The 14,216-nt window shown below is 45.5% G+C and overlaps 1 protein-coding gene across 3 annotated transcripts in view; it reads right to left on the bottom strand.

Annotated features, from left to right (window-relative positions):
- LOC141197843 (uncharacterized) overlaps positions 1-12,087 on the bottom strand; it is a 50,615-nt gene extending 38,528 nt beyond the window's left edge. The window contains exons 1-2 of one of the 3 annotated variants that reach the window (XR_012269873.1): positions 11,854-12,070; positions 4,536-4,703 (exon numbers count right to left, since the gene is read on the bottom strand). The gene's annotated coding sequence lies outside the window, so the exon portion shown is untranslated. Of the gene's footprint in view, positions 1-4,535; positions 4,704-11,752 lie in introns of all 3 variants that reach the window. The other 2 variants (XM_073662913.1, XM_073662912.1) reach the window with 2 other exon arrangements.
- Between the last annotated feature and the right edge of the window lie 2,129 nt (positions 12,088-14,216).

Genomic DNA, 14,216 nt, shown 5'->3' with positions numbered 1-14,216 from the left:
AAACGCATTTCTGCATGCGTTTTTTCTGCCAGGGAGATGCAGAAATGATGCAGAAATTTTCTGCTTCATTTCTGCATCGTGTGCACATAGCCAAACAAGAGGTTTTTTTTTCAAGTATCTGAAATTTCAGCAACTTACTCTCATATTATATAATATGTACTTGGGGAATATTCAAAGAATATTAAGATATTTAATTGATATGACAATGCGCATTAATAAATTGGGATACAACAATTTTGGGTTAAATATATATATATCTAAAACTTCATATGTGGAATGTTTGAGTTGAACAGATCTGTGAATGTCAGAGTGAAGGTGACAGATGAGTAAATCAGCAGCTGCTAAGTGTGATTGATGTGACAGAGGCCTCGTACGTTTGTATGTTTGGAAAAAAAAAATGTTTCTTTATGTGAAGGTACAAAAATATATTTAATTCTGAAAAAAAATTATAATACATAATTAGGTATTATCTACATATATATATACTTCTATATTTCTTTAATAATTATTATTTCTTGATTTAACTAATAGTGGATAAGAGCAACCACACATCAAAATGGTTTACAAAGCAAATTTATATTTAGAATAATTTTCCACATGATAATATTCTTGAATAACTATGATATTATTTTTAATGGTTACCTAAATAGGTACACACCTCTCTGTAGACAAATCTATGCTACTCATCGATATGAAATTTATGCAAAATGTTCATAGAAGAATAATTATTTTTAATTTGGTTCTGATATATACATAAATTTTACAAAATAATATTTTTTGGTATTAAGGGGGAAAATGTGTTTTTGATCCTGATTACATAATCACTTTTGATCAATACTTATTTTTTCACACATTTTAATAAAGAAGAAACAATAATAGAATCATAGAATCATAGAATGGTAGAGTTGGAGGGGACCTCCTGGGTCATCTGGTCCAACCCCCTGCTCAAAGCAGGATTCACTAGATCATCTCAGACAGATGTCTGTCCAGCCTCTGTTTGAAGACGTCCATTGAAGGGGAACTCACCACCTCTCGTGGCAGCCTGTTCCACTCATTAATCACCCTAACTGTCAAAAAGTTATAAGGTACAATGGTATAATTAAGAAGGGTATTACATGCAAAGTTGCATAGTTTAATAATTTTTTGGTGATACAAGGTTATGACAAATATGAAATCATCCAGATAATGGAAATATAAAGGTATTTTTTATGGAGAATATAATTACTCTTCATTTGTCATTAACATATGAAGGCCTTATTTTTATTTTCATTTTTACATTTTTATTCTTACTTATTTTCTTATTTTTCCATTTTTCAGTTTTAATTTTCAATTTTTGATTTTAATTCAGTTCAATATTTCAACTGAGAAAACACATTAATATTTAATGGGGTAATGTCTAGTACAAAGAATATTGCTTCATTAAATATAATGATGATATGAATTAATATAAGAAAAATGTTTACATTTTCTGAGTAAACACAACAATTCATTCATTCATTCTTACATTCATATATTTATTCATTTTAGTTCAGCAGTATACATTCTTTGGTATTATTGGTTTAATAAAGATATAAACACTTGTTGTTTCAAAACACACTGACACCTATGGGTTGGAAAAGGCAATTACACCTATGACATAAAAATGTTCTATCACATGAAGAACTTGATTAATAATGAATTATTATCTATTATTGTTTATTATTCCAAACATAATTTATTTTAATATTTTGATAATAATTAGATGGATATTATTGATTGCTATGGTACGCTGTGATATTATAGGTTAGGAAAGTTGCCAGATTTGGTATCAGATTAGGGAATGAAGACTTCAATCAAGACATCGCAATTATGAATTCTATCTTAATAAAGACTTTTCATATTTATAAATCAAAGAGACTCTCAAAGGTTACAAGAAGACGCAACCGATATCCGGAGGTCTCAGAAGGTAACAGGTGTGAATGCTGAGTGATCATAGACTGTGTCCATTACATACAATACAATTCACACCACTGATCACCGGGACGGCAGAGGACGATGATCCTATATGAACTGTGTTGTGTTCAAGTTTCATCACGTTCCAGTGGTTTCCTATCACCTGCAACGCTTCAATGAAAGCTGGTGAACAGGTAATAACTGGCATATGTGTCCTGTATATAAAGGACTGAGTACTGGTTATGGGGCTATATAAAGCAGGGAAGTGTCAAGTTAACCCTTGCTTTACTGACCAAAGACGTCACATCTGTTCCAAAAGTGACATGAGACCAGTGCAGATGACACGGGGAAGATTCCAGAATATCCAACGTCAGTCCAGGTGACATCGCACAGATATTAAAGCTACATTTCATCCATAGACTTTGTTTTCTTATCAGTTGACACATGATCTTTCTAATAAAGAGTACAGTTTATGGACTGCACAATGATGAATACAATTATGGACTGTACAATATCTACACGCTGTCATTTATTTCAAAGGAGTTTTCATCTAAAGACCGTGTTATAAAAGAACCAAGAAGAAGACGAGACGACGACCCGATGACATCAGATGATGACGATTGGACCCGCGATTACTTCAATTTAGATATAGGGAAGTATAATTATACATATTAAATGAATATTAGTCACGGCTTACCATAACATGAATTCACATCATTATATAACAATAATCAGATATTGATATTATTATTATTATTATTATGGAAATTTAATGATATTGCCAAGGAAGAAGGAAAGAAAAAATGATTGTTATCCTAATGATAAACCTGTCTTCTTTTGAGGATTTTTCAGTCCTTTTTATCCTCAAAAAGGGGGGAATGTTAAATAATTAATAATCGATAATCATTTTTCTTAAATCTGAGTTCTATGCATCAGCCATCGTGTCTAGTTGACATGCGCTATTTGTGTGTGTATTTTTGGTTCACCACCATATGTAGAACAGGTGTCCATACGACTGGCTATAAAAGCCCATGGTATAGAAAGGGGGGGCTCTCTTGCTCTTCCCACCCCACAAGACACAGAATCTTCATGCTGAGAAGTATCTGACATGTAGGCCTGGACACGTGCTGGATAAAGACATGATTTACCAGCCAGGATCCAAGGAAAGATGGGTGAATCTCAACAATTAAGCTAATTATGGACAAATGGACAATTACTTTATAACTAATTATTGTATGTACCTGCTGCAATCTGATTCTTTTTAATGGACAATCCAAGAATAAATAGATACATTTTTTTATAAGAATATCGTGATATTGATACTTTGAGAAGTCCTCAGTAGAAAAAATAATACAGAAAGAGTATTATTTTACAGCCGCGCATGACGTCACTGCCATGCGCGGCTGACATGGAAAGATCAGCTCCCGGAAGTCACTCCCATGCCGGGTCTGTGTGTGCGGGGAGCAGTGACTTCACTCTCCTTCATAGCCGGCACACAGCTTAGCCGTGCTGCGGCTCCTGCTGCTGCCGGGCTATAGCGTGTGCCCGCTTATTAAAGGACATGAATATTCACCCCCTCCCCACGCCCATGGGCGTGGAGAGAGGTTGAATATTCAAGCCCTTTAATAGCGGGCACAGGCGATTCCGGCAGCAGCAGGAGCCGCAGCGCGGCTACACTGTGTGCTGCTATTAAGGAGCATGAATATTCAGTGCTCCCCATGCCCCATGGGCGTGGGGAGCAGTGAATATTAATTTGCTGTAGCAGCGGGGACAGTGTAGGCTGCAGCGGGCGGCTGCTGCCTCCTGTGCCCCGCTCCTCCACCGCTACCCCCACACCCCACATATATATATATATATATATATATATACACACACCCCCCCAACATTCGGACTATAAGATGCACCCCCCATTTTCCACCAAAATTTTGGAGGAAAAAAGTGCGTCTTATAGTCTGAAAAATACGGTAGATTATTAAATTAAATAGAGATTTAGGATTAAATCAGTGTAGGGTGCGGACAACCCCTTTAAATTGTTAATTGAAATAAAAACAGTTCCCCGTTGTATTAATAAGGCAGTGATTCCAACTGTATTACCACTGGGAGACCCCCAACTCACACTCCTATTTCCCGAGTGCCTTCCACGCCAAGCTTGGTTATGGAGGCTTTGGATTACCATCCATACTGTTCAGCACAGATCATGCTTCTTATGTCTTCATCGATCCCCCAGAACACAACCCTGCATTACCGCGTCCTTCAGGCTTTGTCCAATTATTTTCTCCAAATTTGTTTGCCGATCAGTGGCAAGAGGCTGTTGAGCTACTCAGTCTCCTTGTTTCTTTGGAAAATTGGCACACTCTTGCATATAACAGTAGAGAATGGCCAAATCTTACGGATACACTGGTAGATCGCAACGAAACATGGAGAGAGCAGATGTTCAGCAGTGAACTTGGAGTCTCCCTCCTCTATGAAGCTTTGCCGTACACATCTGACTTACTCCTGAGGACTTCTCGTAATTCACATGTGCAAAAATAGTTCAATCCACAACTAAAACGCTGGAACCAACTCGTGGAAAACTGGATAAAGATAGATAAAAGGCACATTACCTGTGGGTAGCCCAAGTGTGAAGTAATTGTCAGGTCCAGGATTGAACTGGGCGATGCGATTACTTAGGTATTTTGCTGCCCATTCGCTGGCCAGGGCATAGTCATCAAGAATCACCAGCCGCATGATTGTGCCCACAAGCTCTCGCCTGGCAGCATGTGGCTAACAAACTGAAAAGAGAAGCGATACACAAGATAAGAGGTGACACAATAATATACAAAAGAGGTAACACAATAATACACAGTCGGCAAGTTTGGAGACTGAAACACATTCTGGCTTTCATAAAGTTTGCTGCTTCAGTTTTTATAGTGTCAATTTGCATTAACTGTAGATTGTTATGAAGAATGATCAGATGAATTGTTAAAAAAAAAAAAAATGCATATTAATTTTTTCCCAAAGAAATTACTTAACCACAAAACCCTATCACTACACTATGTGTGCTGTAGCCTGCTTCTCCGGGTCCTACATCACCAAAGCTTGGCACTTCGGGGACACATACCTCCCGTCCACGACCTGTCCGGCAGCAACCTTACATACCCCCCCTCTGCCCAAAGCAGGGGGGGGGCTTGGCACCTTCTGCCACCATACAATAGATACACAAAAGGTATAACGCAGTGTTTCCCAAACCCCATCCTCACAGACCCCACAGGTCGTATTTTCAGGATTTCCTTAGTATTACACAGGTGACTGAAGTATCATCAAGGCATCAGGAATTCTCTCACCTGTGTAATACTAAGGAGATTCTGAAAACATGACCTATGGGGGTCCGTAAGGATGAGGTTTGGGAAACACTGCTATAACAGAACAAAACTAAAAATAACCAGTCCATACAGCACGGCATCAGCCGTTTAAATGTAGTGCTTTTCTCGGCCTCCAGCAGACTGAGCAGCACATGCAAGGTTTGCTCACCTTGCACAACACACAGCACCACTGAGACAGGCGCAGCTGTCTTAAATCAGGCCTTCCAAGACCTGGACTGGAGGTAAGTGAGCAGCTATTTCCCCCCAACTCTTTCAGCTGCTCTTAAAACCCGGCCCTTTAATCCGGGCCCATTAACTCCCTCCCAGCACTATGTGTTCTGGAGCCTGCTTCTCCATGTCCTACATCACCGAAGTTTGGTACTTCGGGGACACATACCTCCCATCCACGACCTGTCTGGCAGCCACCTTACAGTGTGCTGCACTGAGTTAGACCAGAAATGAACCAGAAGATACCTGAAGGTAACTGCACAGCCAGAGTAAAAAATGTTTCTCTTTGTTTTCACTCTCACCCCTATAGTCCTACACGTTCTACTAACCCTTCTAATCCCTACACCTAGTAATGAACTGGTCATCTCTCCCTCCATCTCACCTCCTCCTCAGATCTGTTCCTCAACATACAATCCTCTGTCTCTAAACACAGACAGCCACCTCACGCTCGCTCCTTCTGCTCCTCACTGCTGGCGATATCTCTCCAAATCATGGCCCTCCTCACCACATCCCCACAGTCACTTCTACCTCTCATCCACAATCTATCAAATTTCCGCAACATTTCTAACCCTATACCCATTGCCCATCCCCAGCTTCCCCAATCCCACTAACAGGAGCTCTATGGAATGCTCTCTCCGTCTGCAACAAACTTTTCATTACTAACAAACTTTCCTTCCTTGGCATCAATGGTACCTGACTCACCCCCTCTGACATGGCCTCTCCAGCTGCACTTTCATACGTTGGATTCCACCTTTCCCACACCCCTCGCCCCATCGGCAAGCATGGCAAAGGAGTTTGTTTTCTCCTGTCAGATAACTGTACTCTGCTGCCCGACTAATCCACCTGTCCCCCCCACTATTCCCTGGCCTCTCCCCTCTGTCAATCCCTTCACTGGCTCCCCATTATCCAGAGACTCCAGATGAAAACCCTAACCATGACATACCAAGCCATCCACAACCTGTCTCCTCCATATAACTGTGACTTAGTGTCCTGGTACTTACCTGCACGCAACCTCCAATCCTCACAAGATCTCCTTCTCTACTCCCCTCTTATCTCCTCTTCCCACAATCGCACGCAAGATTTCTCCCATGCATCCCCCTACTCTAGAACTCTCTACCCCAATATATCAGACTGTTGCCAACCGTGGAAACCTTCAAAAGGAAGCTGAAGATCCACTTCTTCTGACAAGCCTACAATCTGCAGTAACCACCGCTCCATCATACCACTGCACGACCAGCTCTACCCTCACCTACTGTATCCTCACCCATTCATTGTAGACTGTAAGCCCTCGCGGGCAGGGTCCTCGCTCCTCCTGTACCAGTCGGTGATTCGTTTTTGTTCAAGATTATTGTACTTGTTTTTTGCTATGTATATCCCTTTTCACATGTAAAGCTCCATGTAATAAATGGCACTATAAAAAATAATAACTTAATAGGGGGAGGTTAATTTGCTGTGGAGACTTCAGGACTCCGAAAAAAGTCCAGCAAGTCCCTGTATCACTTCCTACATAGGATTCAGCTATGGAATTGGTTCAACACCAGTGCAGAGCTTGCTCAAGAATGGCAGCAGGCGGGCGTCAGTGCATCTGTACACACCGTGAGGAGAAGGATTTTGGAGGCTGTGCTGGTGTCAAGTAGGGCAGCAAAGAAACCACTTTTCTCCATGAAAAAGATGAAGAACAGGATTATAAAATGCAGTAAACTACAGTGATTGGATTACAGAGGACTGGGGTAAAGTTATTTCCCTGATGAAGGCCCCCTTCAAACTGTTAGGGACATATGGAAGAATGAATGTCCGGAGAAGAAAAGCTGAGTGCTACTTTGAGTCCTGTGTTATGCCAACAGTAAAGCACCCGAGACGAGTCATGTGTGGAGTTATCCATCATCAAAAGGGAGTGGGCTCACTCACAATTTTGCCTAAGAACACTGCAGGAGCATTTTTGGTGATTAACAATGCATATATGAGCATGACGGAGAATATGTCACAAGGCAAAAGTGACAACTAAGTGTCTGGGTAACATTGACATTTTGGGTTCATGGCCAGTAAACTCTCCAGATCTCAATTCGATTGTGGTCACTCCTCAAAAAGCGGGTGGACAAACAGAAATGTATGTAGTGAGCTCCTAGCACTGATTAGACAAAAATTGTCCGTCGTCAGTCAGGATTTGGCCCAGCAGCCGATATCCAGCTGCCAAGGCGAAGGGAACGAGTCTTGAAAAATAAGGGTCAACACTGAATATTGAATCTTTCCATAAACTTGATGTATTTGTCAATAAAAGTGTAAAACTTATAAAATGCTGATAATTGTACTACAGTAACCACAGAAACATCTGACTAAAAGATCTAAAAACACTGAAGTGAACACCAAAATTTGTATCAGTCACAAGACTTTTGGCCAGAACTGTACATAAAGTGACACAAAACAAGATACAAGACATAGGTCAAAAAAAATTCTCCATCTTCTTCGTTCCGTCAATCCGTGAAAAATGGGACTGCACTCAGATGTCATCTGAGTGCAGTGCGATCTTTTCGAAGGACTCATTAACTTGCATGGCCGAACGTGATCCGAATATTAGATGAAACTCAAGCATAGTGATTTTTGTCCTCGGACAGACTGTCTATGGGGCCGTGCACATGTGCGATTTTTCTCCTTGGACAAACACTGGTCACAGTGCGATTCAATGTTTTGTCAGATCGCACTCCGACCGAAAACACTGCTATCTGCACCTGCCTTAACATTGCAACGCTAACAATAGTAATCTCAGCAAGGACTGCTGGGAGATTTCAGCTCAGAAGCCTGCAGATCTCTGAACGCAGCTCTAGACTATCACTGGCTGTAACTCAGGATTAGTAATCGATACGTTTTTCGAAAGTTACACAATAAACTATAATAAATTACTCTCATGTGAACACAAATTCTAAAGGAGAACTCTAACACTAAGATATTAACTTAAGGAGGAATTCACACATCCGTGGTGGGATCCGAGGACCCGGCCCGGCTCTCCGGACCTGATCAGTGCCACATCTATTCCTAGGAGGTAATCACAGATCAGCACTGGTGACCCAGCGGTTGTCAGATCTGAGCTCGCTCCGTGGAGCACAGATGTGTGAATTCAGCCTTACAGAAGTTGTCCCAGAGTAGAAAGCCAGAGCTGTTGGATTACAGCGCCACCCCTAGGTACAGGCTGTGTGTGGCATTACAGCTCAGCACCTGTCACGTCACTAGACCGGAGCTGTAGTACCAGACACAACCTGGGGCCAGGACTGGCGCTCTGTGTTCCTTTTTCTCATGGACAAACCCTGTGCAGAAAAATACAGAATCCAGGAACCTCCAAACATGGCAGACATCGCCAAGTTCTAACAGTGCATAATGGGCGCAGCTCCAGCCATACTGTCAGTGACTGGAAACCTGGTTTATAGTCCAACTGCTGACAGGTGAGAGGCTGCGGCCCCCTGTAATCCCCGGCTCTGACCCGTCACCGACCATTGCTGCAGGGGACTAACCACATCCACAGGAAGCCAGGGTGCCCCCCCCGGACTGAGACTGCCCCCCCGGGAGCTCAGTGTGGGGTGCGCAGTCATCCGCCATGTCTCCCCAATACTCAGCAGCCTCACCACCCACAACTCGCTCTGCAGCCTCCTCCCTGGTAAACGTTAGAATGTATGGGCTCCTTCCAGGTATGACGTAGTTTGCGGGGGCGTGTCCTGACTGCATTATGGGCGTGTTCTAGTTTAGCACCAGACGCCAGAGATTCATGCAGAAAGTGATACGGTGAAGCTTCAGGAGGAGGTCAGTGCTGGGCTCTGGGGGATGCTGCTTGCTTTGGGTGGTCTGTGGGGCTGGTGGGGGCATGTTCTGGGTATTCTGGGGGGATGTTGCACGTGTGTGTGTGTGTCTTTCCTAAATTCCTAAACACCCACCGGAAAACTAAGGCGCCCGCGAGTTGCGGGGTGAATTGGCAACTCGGGGGTGTACTTATTTCCTCTGTGGGTAGGTCACAATTTTTTTTTTTACCGTCCAAGATCCATCTTGGCAAAAGTATGGTGGTAATTTCTGCCTTTCTGGACATTGGGGCGGGGTTTATTTTGATCGACGCTAGGTTCGATCAGGACCTCAAACCTCATAAATTTTCTGGCTCAACACCCATAATCGCCATTGACTCTGCACCCTTGAGCTAGGGGTATTTTACTCTTGTCGCTCGTGTGCTACATCTGCAGGTAGGGGCCTTGCACTCTAAATTTATTGACTGTTATGTGCTAGAGGGCTTGCCCTCTCCTGTGGTCCTTGGACTACCTTGGTTTACGCTGCACAATCCTGTGGTAGGTTGTGTGCCCACTATGCGTCTTTTAAGCGTTTCCGCAGCGGCAATTCCATTGCAGAAACGCTTAAACGCTTGGTAGAAGGTCTGCAATGTTCCCCAATGATAATCCCCATGTGCTGTGCACATGCTGCGGAAATTTCCGCTGCGCATTATCAGTGCGGAAAAATCCGCAGCACTACCAATTATTTTGCGTAATCGCAACGTTTTCGCCTCCATTGAATGGCTTAATATCCGCATGACTACATGTGCACATGCGGATATTAAGCGATTCAACGTGTGGATGGTACCCGGGTCTGGAGAAGAAGAGACTCTCCTCAAGACCCGGGTACCATGGTACCTGTAGTAAAAAAAAAAAAAAAGAAAAGAAAAAAATACATTATTCTTACCTTCTGATGGCCCCCTGTCTTTTCTCCGCTGCGCCCAGTCTCTTGTACGGCTCGTCAGCGGTCGCGTGATCTGTCACATGACTAAATGACGTCATGGAAGGTCCTTTCACACCACCGTGAGCCGTACAAGAGACCAGGGGCCATCAGAAGGTAAGTAAAATGTTTTTGTTTTTTGTTTTTTTTACCATTTTTAATCTTTTTTCTTCAACTATTAACTTGGTCACACTATATAAATCCATGCTGGTTGCACGTATTTATATAGTGTGACCAAGTTGTCAAGCACTTTCCAAGTGATGCTAAAATCGCTTGGAAAGCGCTTGACAACCCGCATGCGGAAATGCATGTGAAAAAACACTTCACTTACACTTGTCCCTGGCAGGAAAAACACATGTAAAATCCGCATGCATTTTTTTCTGCCAGGGAGATGCAGAAACGCTCAGGAAAAATCCAGAGCATTTCTGCATCGTGGGCACTTAGCCGTAGACTGGCAGACTCGGGAGGTGGTAAAATGGAGCGAGTATTGCCAAGAACACTGCTTGGTCACTCGGATAGCCACGGTGGGTCTGATTTTAGGAATGTGTTTTCTGAACAGGGGAGTCAAGAACTTCCTCCCCATCATCCTTATGATTGCGTCGGCAATATTATTCCTGGGGCCAAGCTACCAAAAAAACAGGTTATATAATATCTCTGGTTCAGAGAGGCAGGCCATGAAAAACTAGATCACTGAAAGTCTACCAAAGGGCCATAAGACTTTCTTCATCTCCCGTTGCAGTGGGGTTTTTCTTTGTCAAAAAACAAACAAACTAGGGGTTGTGCCCCTGCCTTGATTTTTGCGAGTTTAATCAGATTAAGGTCTGGGATGCATATCCTCTCCCTCTCATCCCAGACCTCTTTAGAAAACCATTTGGCTCCTACAATTTGATTAAACTAGACCTCAGGGTGGCTTATAATCTCATTCACATTGAGGAGATGAGTGGAAGACGGCCTTCAATACTCCTGAGGGGCACTATGAAAACCTTGTGATGGCATTTGGGTTGACTAATGCTCCCATTTTTACTCATCTGGCAGGTAGATCACAACAAACCCATCTTGATGACATAATGGTAGACTCCATACTAAATAAGGAGGGAGTCACTGACTGTGGTGGCCCCTCCCTGGGCCGTGGCGATTGGTGACCCCCCCTTCTCTGCCCCTTACTGACCAGTGATCCTGAAGCCCCCGGAAGGATCCAATGAAGCGAAAGGGACGGCTGCTGCAAGCCGTCCCCTGGATACATAAACACCGGGACATCCCACGTTACTTCCTTTCTTTGCTGGTCCCGGAGTCGAATGTCATGGAGATTTCAGGATCAGGTCAGATTGCTGAGGCCCTCCAGGCTGGGTTTGCACAGGGGGGCGAGCGCTGGTTACAGGCTCTCATGTCGGGGCTCAGCGCTCATCCCCCTGGCCCCAAGCTCTAAATCCCCAGATCACCCTGCCCCTGGCCCTCAACCCCTTATGGGAACATCATATTCCCCAGTCCCCTCACCACTTGGGCCTACTCACTCCAATTGCCCACGATACAACGGTCCCCTCCACGGCGGTCGGGTCATCTGGAACGGGGGGCTGCATTACTTCCGCGGCCTGGTCCCGATCCCCATCCTCACCTGACCGCCGCATCCGCACAACTTTACAGTGTTCATCGGGCCACTCAACCCGGCACGGGACGGCAGGTGGCTGCGGTAGTGCTGCAGGCGCGCGCTGACTCGGGGAAGCGGGCAGACGTGGCGGTCCGGAAGCGGGCGCGCGACTCCACTAGGCCGAAGAGGCATGTTGGGGGAGGCGGAGCTGGAGGGCAGGAAGCGCTCGATGCGCATGTGCGGGGCGCATGTCCGCCTCACGTGACCCCGCAGGTCACGCCCCCCAGTCCAGAAAGCTGCGGGGCGGAGCAGGAAGCTGAAGCTAGTGCGGCAGTGGACCCTGCGCCTCACTCACAGCGGGCGCAGGGCTCCACTGCACTAATAAATGAGTGCGGGCTGTCTTCCATGTCGGCGGCGGGCACAGAGGGGATTCAGGTCTCCTGCCTGCCGCCGGCGCTGGAGACAGCATAGAGCCTGTTGTTCCCCACCCCTGTTAACACTCCCGTCCCGCATCCTGCCGAGGAGCGCCCTGGAGGGCGGAGGTCCAGCAGGCACTCCCGTCCTCCAGAGCGCTTTAGGCACAGCACCCCGCAGCCTCACAGAAGAAGCTGCGGGCCACTTAGTAACCATTCCCCGCCCCCTCAACACACAGCAGGGGCTGTGGCAGAGCAGAGCTCCAGACAGGAATCCTCTGCCGGGGGCTGTGCTCTGCCTCCCCCCCAAACAATCCCCCACAGAAAAACTCCTATTAAAAATAAAAGAAAAAGTTCCCAAAACAGAACACGTGACACTACACATCCAGGGGACATTGCGGCCCTGTAATCACCGCAGCCCATCCAGCGCCCAGTCACAGTATCAATACCCCACTGATGGACACGATACGGAGCCTAAACACTTCAGCGACCATCCTCGCCTCCCCCATATACCCCTATAATAGCGCAGCGACGCACGCGCTTGACACCGCTATAGCATTGCCCTGGCCACAAATAGCACCGACATGTCCCGGTGGGACACATGTAAACTGCGCAGAACCCCCCATACACCCTCAGGGACACAGAGACTCCAGGCGTACTCACTCTAGGCGAACTCGCTGTAGTTCCTCCGACGACAGATCTATGCCATCGCACACAAGTCACCGGCGAAGGAAGCGGACATCTCAAGCAAAGCGGAGATCGGCATCCCACAGGAGGGGTCACAGGTCGCAGTCCTCAAGGTGGCGCTCACCATCCTCTGCATCAGAGATGTCGAGCGCATCGTCGAGCCCCAACAGCCGCTTGCACCGATCCCGTCCTCCCGGGGACAGAAACTATACAATAGCACCCTCCAGAGCTTACAGTCTGCACGATACAACGATTTCACGCAGGTCTACGAGCACAGGCACGCCGCTCACCCCGAGCGAGACAGGTGTCAGAGTCCCTCCACACATCGGAGTCCCTCCTCCAGCCGCAGGAATGGGTGCGTGCAATATAAGTATAACTGAAATGGGAAATAGTAACACCAACTTAATAGCGGCCCTTAAGGCCATAGTCGAACAACTATCCGCGCCACCAGGCGCTATACATAATTCTACTAAAAGAACTCCACCATTAGCCAGCATACACAAGGACACATTCTTTTGCGGGAAAAGCCCATTGGGCTCACACATAGACGAGGAAACCAGAATTAAAATATGGAATAATGACTGCATCGACATTTGGTCACTTGTAACCGCTGACCAACATACTATAGACAAAGAGAAAAGGATAGCCGACAGACCATTCGACAGAAACAGACAAAAGGTTGCAATGACGATGAGTAACTGGTTACAGGCGTTTTCTGTGCTGGGTTCATCATGGGCCAAAAGCATCCGGAACGCTGCTCGGAACTATTCATATACCAGGATAGGGTGTATAACTCGTACAAAGCCCACGGCGGTTCAGCATGGTGGCGCTACGATGAAGAGTTCCGGAGGTGGTTGGCCCTGCAACCACAGTTAGGCTGGGGGGTAAAAGCTACAGACGTATGGTTGCGATGAATGCTGTCACAGAAACACCATCCCTTTCCAACAACGGCTACTGGACAACAGACAACAGCAGGCCAAAATTCAGTGGTAGTACGTAGACCAGGGGCCAGCTGGCAGTACAATGAGGGACACTGTCGTTTCTACGCCTTATGCAGATACAAACATGAATGCTCAGCCTGCGGTGCAGCCCACCCCGCGGCAAGATGTTCTCGTCCCACAAGCAAATTATCAATTAAACTCCCACAGTCAGAATCCAAGGACCCCGGTGAGCGTAAACGCGATGGGCCCCTGGCTAGACCAATATCCTAAGAAAGACGCAGCGGGACAGTTACGTTTTGGTTTCACATACGGTATTTTTCATCCCTTTCAAACTTAATAAATCGCCCAC

The sequence above is a fragment of the Phyllobates terribilis genome, unplaced genomic scaffold (assembly GCF_046119375.1).
Source record: "Phyllobates terribilis strain yellow unplaced genomic scaffold, ASM4611937v1 Scaffold_92__1_contigs__length_6168646, whole genome shotgun sequence".
In the NCBI taxonomy this organism is placed as follows: domain Eukaryota; kingdom Metazoa; phylum Chordata; class Amphibia; order Anura; family Dendrobatidae; genus Phyllobates; species Phyllobates terribilis.
This window is presented reverse-complemented; position numbering and strand designations above follow the sequence as displayed.